Source organism: Daktulosphaira vitifoliae, unplaced genomic scaffold (genome assembly GCF_025091365.1).
Source record: "Daktulosphaira vitifoliae isolate Bord-2020 unplaced genomic scaffold, ASM2509136v1 Scaffold_1, whole genome shotgun sequence".
NCBI lineage: Eukaryota > Metazoa > Arthropoda > Insecta > Hemiptera > Phylloxeridae > Daktulosphaira > Daktulosphaira vitifoliae.
Window position 1 is genome coordinate 45,955,156 of NW_026099572.1, and position 10,076 is coordinate 45,965,231.

The 10,076-nt window shown below is 29.6% G+C and overlaps 1 protein-coding gene across 2 annotated transcripts in view; it reads left to right on the forward strand.

Moving 5' to 3' along the window:
• Positions 1-10,076, forward strand: part of LOC126901907 (transcription factor AP-2-epsilon) — a 95,165-nt gene that overhangs the window by 23,159 nt on the left and 61,930 nt on the right. The window contains exon 3 of one of the 2 annotated variants that reach the window (XM_050678851.1): positions 3,545-3,624. The exons of the other annotated variant lie outside the window; for it this stretch is intronic. The gene's annotated coding sequence lies outside the window, so the exon portion shown is untranslated. The remainder of the gene's footprint in view (positions 1-3,544; positions 3,625-10,076) is intronic. 2 annotated transcript variants of the gene reach the window in all.

The window sequence follows — 10,076 nt, forward strand, 5'->3', positions numbered from 1 at the left end:
TATTTAGCTAAAAATTGATTTTGATTTAATAGCACAAGCCATTTTAAAATTTATATTTTAAAACATTACAAAGATTTTTCATTAATCATATAGAGTTCAATAAGAGGTGTTAACAATAAATGAAATTATGTTTTATTTAAGTTATATTAATAAATAAGGTATCTCTGCGGTAATAACTAAATTTAATGTGAATACTGTATAAAAATTTAATTAAAACAATTTTAATTGTAAAATCAAATTTGCTATAAAATTAAAAATAGAAAACTTTGCCAAAAGATACATGACGATTTTTTGAAAAGCAATAAAGATTTGATTTGAAAGAGTTCTGACCAAAACATTTCATGAACAAAATTACAAATGAAACGTGTGAAAGAGAATTTCATTTCCTGCGGTAAAGTTTATTACTTTCCGGCAATCTAATTTGCAACGTTATTCAATTTCTGTTCGATAAATGTCAGTCAATCACATTGTTTTTACATTAATACTTCTGCAATGCGATTTAAAGTCCCGTGAAAAAGCCGATGAGATTTTTCTACAACTTGTCAATACATTTAATTGTATTTAAATTAATTTTCTTTTTTTGATTTTGTTATTTCTCATATGAAAGCTTAATATTAAAATAGCGTCAGTAAAATAATTAATTATTTTTTAAAAAATCATTAGTAACAGTGATCATTATAAAATAATTCCAAGTTAAAAAATAAAGTACAATATATACTTTATATAATAAAAAATTCTTACGGAGTATATGATAATTCATGGGTATTTTTTCAATTCGTTTACTTTTTTAAACATATTTTATCTAGTATCAGTACTTACTAAAAAATAAGATTTAATGTTGATCGTTCAACTTTTTGGCAGGTTCGTTACGTTATAAACACTGCTTGTTTAAAACACCAATAATGCCAACATTTATAATAGTTTTATAGGACTTTTTGAATTGTTTATTTATATTTTAAACAGATTGTTTTTTTTTAATTAACTCTGGTTTTGGTGTAGTATTGTTCGATTAAAACTAATTCTTCGATAGCAGTCTAATGACGATACATGCGTAACGAATATATACCGACCATGGTAATCATTGGGATGAACCGAGAAAAACTCTTGACTATAAATAGGAAACCAGTATGCGTATGATGGAAACAGTTNAAAACCCAACCCGACCATGGTAATCATTGGGATGAACCGAGAAAAACTCTTGACTATAAATAGGAAACCAGTATGCGTATGATGGAAACAGTTTCTACTTCCACTGACCACTGCATCTTGTAAAGGTGGTCGACTCGATGCCCTGTGTGCTTGACCAATACACCGCCTTCTTCGCGCATTCTAAACAGTATGGCCGCTCATTCCGTTTGACAACCACAAGATCCATCGATAAACTCTCCGTGCACAATAATTTTTTATAATACGTGATAGAACTACGCATAATACCTATAATAACCTTATACAGTAACGATTTACACTACAGCCTCGGGTTCCGCCTCCTATCCCACTCTTTCTATGCCAACACTTGTTCTTCGTGTAAAATCAAGTGAATAATTATATATTGCTCTGTAGTCTAGTATTTCTTGATTTTTTTCAATTAGTTCTAACCGCCATTGCGAATTTCTAGTGCTGGTCATTAGCATTAGATGTTAGATATTTGAAAAAATGTTTTAGTTATCTCAACTGATAACAGTTAGATGGTCATAGTTAAAAGTAACATTTTTAATAGTTGGTATTAAACATGTTAGGTTGTAAAATTAAGTGCATAGCTCTTACTCTGAAAGCATACTTTTTCCTAACTCATAATAAAAATATTATTTTATGATTTAAATTTTGAATTTTCTTAGCTTTATATTTCAACTTCAGATTTTTAGAAGATCTATATGTTGTTGATGAAGTATTAACAAATATATTTCTGTCGACTTAAAAATTCACCAGTGTTATAAAATAATGAAATTAAAAGTGACATACTGATGTAAAAAAATATATATCGTAAATATTTATCGTACTGCCGACATATAAATTTAATGAACTGTTGTGATGATAAAAATAATTTATAATTTTACTAATTATCTCATAATTTACATGTTCATAATCCAAAAATAAAAATATACATTTTTTAAACGAATTATAATAATGTTCTTGGTTATATTTTCATGTCCATTGACACTTGCTGTTTTTATAAGTTTTATACTCACATTATTTAGTAGTTACTACTGTGTAGGAATAACCAGATGATTGTATTGCGTTTATAATAATAAAAATAAAAATCGGTCTTTAATTATATTTAATAAAAGTGATTATTGAATTATTTCATTTATATAAAATTTAAAAAATCAAAATTGATTATTATTAAATAAGCGTTTAGAGATATCATTACAAATATATTATTAAACTCTCAGTAGTAAGTAGGCACTTCCTTTGTGCATGACGTCTGATATTATGTAAAGCACATAAAGTGAGGGGAGGCAAACGAAAATGTCTTAGAAAACAATAAATGTATAGACAACAACCCTAAGGGCAACACTGGGGTGGATCAGATGAGCACTATATTTTAAGGAGAGGCGCGCTAATGCAAATTCCGTTTTCCATTTTAACAAGAGGACAAGGGGAAAGGACGACCAGTTAGTAAATATTTCTCACAACAGCCATCATCGTTTGCAAACAGGTGACATAGATCCCATGCCTGGGGGCACATTTGTAGCCACAGAGACTCTTCATCTGTAAAAAGCTCTGCGATACATTTCTTCGGTATAATGTAATCGACAGTTGCTTTACCCTTACTATAAACAATGTTTTACATTGTTGTACTGTATTAGTTTGAAAGCACAGAGAAGTAAAAACTATCTTGGTTGCAACGTATATTGAGAGAATTTGAACATAGTTAGATACATTCATTGTCTATTATAACCTATGTTTTGAACAAAAGCTTAAAGTAACTTAATTTGAGGAACTATCACTAAAAAAACTAAATTTAAATTCGTGCTAAATATACATTTTTTTTATCTCGATGCATTAAGATATGACCCTTTTTGTTCGTTTTTTACTCATTAAATATTATTATTTTATAGATTAATGTCGAAAATCTTTATCATCTGGTTAATATTTTTTTTAGTTTCATTTTTCAATATTGAAAATATCCAGTTAATTTTAAGTTAAGAATTATTCTTATAAGTTCAACGCATGTATTTGTTAATATCGAAAGTATTTTTATGGGTAAACATTGAAAAAATATATAATTGAAAATTGTTAAAAAAAATTATAAATAAAAAAAGGTGAAGTTATTGAAATTGTTTGATCGCAATTACAAAACAGATACAAAATTATAATTATTCAATTATCTAAGTAAAAAAACTCAACTTGTCACACATGAGACTTGAAACGTATTCGATAATATTCTTAATCGTAGGTTTTTGTGTTGTTTGTAACATTAAAAAAAAATAAATTATTTCGTTTTTATAATAAGTCTAATGCACTTTTAATTAGTACCTTTTATTTTTTAATGTGCAATCGTTTGTAATTTTTACACGCCTATGATAAGTTATTTTTTATTTAGGAGAGAAGATTATCACATAGTTGCTTTGTTCTACATCGTTAACAACGGGCTCGTTCGAAACATTATCTATACTATGTTTGGTAAGTTGACATTTGGACATTATTTTGTCAAATTCAAAAAATCAGTTTTGTAACCTTATACAAGTTCTAAAAGAGTAACTTAGTAGTATTTTTGTGTCTATAGCCGACGGGACAGGTGAACCCCGAGAGGTGTGTCAGTTGTATAGGAATGAAAAGTCTTCTAGGGAGACTGTATGCACTTGGCTAGATTGGGGAGGATTAACGACTGGTCTATTTATTAATGTTTATTCATAATCAAACGGCGTCGGCGCTCTTTGCGTACGGAACGGTATACCGAGTTCTTTTTTTATAGACCTCGTGAACGGCGATCACACATACTTACCATTGTATGTACGCGATGCCGATTTCGGTGGATGTTTTGTAGAGCAAATGATACGTTTGTCGGAGACAGAAGATGCACCGGGGGTGGAACCGACCCTTATTGATAGACGCGCATACGCTCTGGCAACGGTAACAATGATGATAGTCCTAAGTAAATGGCGTCAATTTTTTGGTCAGCGCGGTGTAACATTAGTGAGTTTTATGTAACGCCCATAAAGAATAAAAAAAAAAACACTGCTCTACAACAGCATACACCCGCCGACGTGCTTATGTCGTTATACGACTTTATACCTGTAATTACCGATATACACACAGACAGACCCCTGGAGCCTCGTGGGAAACGGGTAATGTACACTCCGTCGTCGACACCGTTTTCATCCTCTTGGCGGAAAGTCGCGCGTGCGCCTACTATTGTTTTATGTCGGCTAAATGGTCCACAAACAATAATAAATATAGTCAGCACGCTGTTTCTCTTATGGGTTTAAATCCATAAATATCCTAAACAATAAAAAAAAAAAGACCAGCGGTTCGAATCGTTTGATGCGAAATTTTCCGGTAATTACTGTTTTATTGTGAAACAATAAATTTATCTCTACAAATCTGTCCTACCAAAATGTCGGTCGGTTAATATCGTTGCCCAATATTTAATTGATATATATGTTAAAAACTCGCAAATATTTTATTACATTCTATACACCCCAATTAGTCTAGAGCATAATTACTTTGCCACAACGCCAATTTCCAAAAGAACCTTACACCATCATCAATCAATGCATTGCGATGGCGTCATCTTTAAGGACCAAACAAAAAATATTTATTTTTAAGAAAGGTTTACAATATTGACTTTATATTAATCACTACAAACATATACATGGATTTGTGAATTCCGAACAAATTTATTTATGATTTATTTGTAGTATTTATTTTTCGTTACGTTTGTATTATTATGTCGTATAAAATACGGTAAAACACTAACGACCCCGAAATTGTACGGTATATTTCAGTACCTTCGCATATCCATCTTGGCGGTCATCGAACACATTGCCGTCCTGCTTTTGCTATTTAAATCGAAACAACAACACAGTTCTTGCGGTGTATTAATATTAATAATATTTTTAGGAGTAATTGATTGCGGTTTGTATTGCGTTTGAACGCCGTTATGTCCGCGCACATACCGCAAACGTAACAATGTTCCCACGCAAATGTAATTATCATTCGTACGAAGACGTGTGCTATCAGCATGGGGTTGATTATTTTGGTAAAAAAAAATATCGGTAAAAAATACCGCGAGTGATCGGACCGGGCGGGAAGCCGCTTTGGCTGCCGCTCGGTAACCAAAACGGGATAAGAAAAAAATTAACATTTTATATACCTCGGGGATAACACGTGCATTTTAATTGTAGTCAACCCTAATTTGCATCGTAAACGATAAACGTGCCGCTGCAACTGGTTGCGCTTGTAAATAAAAAAAATCTACGCGTTTAATGTTAATCGAGATTTGGTAAAACACTGAAAGTCGATTATAATAATTTAGTGCAGAGGGCACTAGACGAGAAAGATTAATATCGTCTTCGTTACAGTCAAGTTCAACACAAGGCGATTCGTTTCATAGGCGAACCTGTGAACATTTTTTTAATTTTTGTTGGAGTAAATGAAAGCATTCACTCTGTTAAATTTGTTATTTGTTTTTTGAAATATTTCGTTGGTATTTAATTATTGGCATTCATCAACGCCAGTCACCAATTTAGTGGGATTGTGTTGAGTCCTAACAAATCGGTTTATGTCAATGTAATGTATTAAATTTTCATTACTGATCTAGACCCTTAGGTAATATTAACCTCTTAAAATAATTTCTATAAGAAGTTTTTTTTATTAAACAGAAGATGAAAATAAAATAAAAATTTATTTGATAAGTGTTGTTGACGATTTGATTAATTGTAATTATTAAAAATGTAAAAATCATACTGCAAAAATGAACATTCAACTGAATATTCTACTTATACTTACTTAATGTAAAATGGCTTGCATACATAATATATATGTATATGTATAAACACCTTATACACATTCATAATATTTGATTTTATTATACTTAATATTTTTAAGATTATCTGAATAAAATTTAATAAATTACATTAAATCTACAATTATCATTCATTCTGTGTATTTAAAATATAGCTATGTTTTTATTAAGAATGGGTCAACAAGGAGGGTCGTTTGTTGTATATACGCCTACGATTTGATCACAAGACCAGATATTTCTGTAAAAAAGTAAACGAGAGTAATTGCACCTGTCTTGGGATGCACCTATTTTTTTTTAAATTGTACAGAAAATAAAATTATGTTTAACGTTGTGTTTATTGTTGTTATATTGGCTTAATAAATGTACACATAAGTACTCAAATTGTATCATTACCTATTATTCGAAATATGTGTAANGAATAAAATTATGTTTAACGTTTGAGTTTATTGTTGTTATATTGGCTTAATAAATGTACACATAAGTACTCAAATTGTATCATTACCTATTATTCGAAATATGTGTAATTCAAGTGAGTAATATATAGTTTACATTCTAAATTCGTGAACAGTCTTGATGTTATCATGAGCGGGTTAAGCCAGTAACAACCCTGTTATGCTACAAAGTAAAAACAATGACTATGTTTATTTATTTGTTTTAAAATTATCGGTTCAATATAACATTCGTTTTCAAAATAACCTCAGGCTCAATTCAAATTAAATAACGTGTATGACAAAAGTTAAAAATGTAAACAGAAAATAGAAATTGTATTTTGAATGCGTTAATGATTAAGTATGACTGTTGACAAATATAATCATATTTTTTTTTTTGTAAAATGATTTATTACAATATATAAATTTATTAACATTCCAATCATTCTCATATGTTAATTTCATCATCTTTAAAGAACACTGTAAATAATACCAATTAATGCCTGTTGTATTTAATTAAAATTTACATTAATTTTCATTGTGCATTGTATAATGCAAGTAGTGCTTGCTGAAATAAATTCTGTATTGAATAATAGGCTATTTATAATAGCGATTTCTCTATTGATGCCAATATTTTTTTTTCTTAAGGTTTAATGACCTCTTTTCTTCTAATGTTTGATATCAATAAATTTGACTGAAACCGATTGAGGCAAATATATAGTTTTATATGTATTATAATTTTCATAAATATTTACTTTGTCTTAGATAAATATGAAAAAAAAGAGGAACTTATTTACTTTTATACTTAGATACTTAAAAATATTCAATCATAAATTCTCCAAATGTTTGACTAATGATAATCTAATGATTTGACATTGAATAATTTATTTTCTCGAAGTAAGGTGTCACCGGTTTACTTGCTTTTAACAGTTAAAATATAAACTGATAAAAATATTATGTTTCATCAGTTAATACTTAGAATCGTTTAACGTTCTAGACGAAATTTCTGAAAAAAAAAAAAAAATCAATACATTAAATAATTTTACTGCAGTTACTCTATTAAAAATATATAGCTCTTTAACTCTTTTTTTACAGTAAGCTATCGACATCTACATCTACGGTTTTTTCAATTCTTTTGTATATGGCGCTATAATTATTATTCTATTGTTAAGTTCCTATAACTTATTACGTTGCATAGGTAGTATTTTTTATCACTTGTTAGCGCCATGTTCACATTAGGACACATAATACATACCACGAAGAAGTACTTTATTATTATTTTCCGACACATCAAAGAATACAGCATGCCGAATTTAAATAGTAAATTAATATTCGGCGGCTAAAAGACATAAAGTGTATAATATTGTAGTAATTACACGTGATTCACTAGTCAACCGTCTCTTCTACAGATCCTCCGACAATAACCAATTTTTTCAAATATCTTTTTACCGCCGCTAAGTGTGATTAATATGCATTTCAATTATTTCATTTCGTAATGCACATAGGAATCAAAGTAAAAACTTCACCCTGCATAACATTACAGTAAGGATCGTAGTATGATTGCATTGTGTGCGGAGATGTACAAAAAAAAAACACCCGCGCACAGTACACAATAATAATTACTTATTATCCTCTCTGCGGGTATTTTTGTACTCACGATTCGCGTTACCAGCACATTATACATATTTCTATTTCATAAGTTTTTAATTGGTTCATAAAATCCGTTGGGAGTAATGATTTATTAGATTTTGCTCAATCTTTTAATATGGGACAAATAACATGTTCTATTACTATTGCATGTGTTTAAATTGATTTTTTTTAACCAGTAACTGAAATTGAGACATGCAAACGCGTATAAATTTCACTATTATGATAAATAAAATTTCTTTGATCAGATATTTTATGTCTGTTGATAAACAGCAAATATTTTGAGAACGTTGAAACTATATTGAATTCTACGTTGTTATGTGTTGTTGTAAACGGCTGGTACATTTATTTTTTAATAGCTGCTCTTAAGCTGTTTGTTTTTTATGCAGTATAATAACTTTATTGAGCTTTTCTGAACATTGTAATATAATTGTTTAAAATGTATGGTTTTATCTTATACTGTTAAATGAATTTTTAAATACGTTTATGTGATTAACTCTATCTTAATGTTTAAATTAACTATAAAATATATTAATATTATTAAACTGAGTATTAATTTTATTAAGTATTTTATTCCTTTGAGATGATTTTTGAGAAAATGGCTTTTGAGGGAGAATGCAATATTTATATTTATAAACGAGTATCAATCCGTAAATAAAATTAATTAAAAGGAAGGAGTTACCTTTGTTTCAATGATGTTGTGAATAAGATCATTACGATTAATACACACAGCACATAAAAGTAACACTGAAACAAACTATTAAGATTTTCCTAGAAATCAAAAACAAACCGCTATATTATTATACAATCGTGCACAGGATGTTTTTTTGGTAGAAAAAAATCGTTTTTTTGTCTAAAATGGTGCTTTATATTATTCACATCATTCTTGAAATAAATTACGAATTTTCATTATCTTCGAAGTCATTGCACGTGTTGTTAATAAATTTATTTTTGTCAACAACTATAGTCACTTTCTTTTATTTAATAAAAAATATTATTAAAAAAACTTTTTCAGATGATTCTAATTAAAACGACGCTGTTTCTATTGATAATAATTTGTCTGCCTACTAATTTGCTTTCTTTTTCATTATAATTTTTAATCAGAGTAACAATAATTCTGGAATAAAGCCAACGTGATGTTAAAAAAAAAAAACAAGAACTTTGTTACTGCCCAAAATACAGTTTTGGTACTGTATTTAATACGGTTTTCAGTCCTCTACTTTTGACTGGGATTTTAATTCTTGTCACGTATTTTGATAGCTCAACTAATATTTTTCGTTATCATAGTTATCGTTTATCCCAAAATAAAACGAGCGGGTTACTCTACTCTCTCGGAATCAATGCACATGATTATTGGAGGACCGAAAAGGCGCGTAGAAATCTTAATGGGTGGGCGCTCTTACACAGATATTTTACAGAAATCAATACACGAAAAGAACGTAGCGCGTAGTGATCAATTATACGATTACCGAGCATCAGTTTTTTATTTTATTTTACATAATTATTTCATAGTCTTGCTGCAGCGTTTGGTTGTAGGTCGTGTGTTTGTATATACACATTAGAGAGTCTGTTGCGCCGTCGCTTTGCTGCAAATGCCCTGGGGATGAAAACAATATATTTTTGTTTTACGCGCTTGCATACATTATACAACAACAATTCGTCATGGAACGTGTCGAAACGTATTTTGGGAATTATTATATATATAGCACATAGTAGTCTCGGTAGGAACGCCGTCGAATGTACCCCGTCGATTGAAAATAATAGCCGTGACTTTTAATCTTAATTACAAACTATCAGTGTACAAATTTATACGCATAGACTGTATCCATTGGCCACCATGTACTCCCAGTTAATTTCGTTGTTCCTTTCTACCGATATAATAATGACGTGTTCCTTAAATGTGTTTGACGCGGTAACGTTATGTAAATCTGCAGAGATTTCTAATCGATAAAGTACATCTTTCTACTTTTACTGAAAATTCCTTTTATAACGAAAACTCTCACTTCGATATTTATCATTTGCAAAAAAAAAAA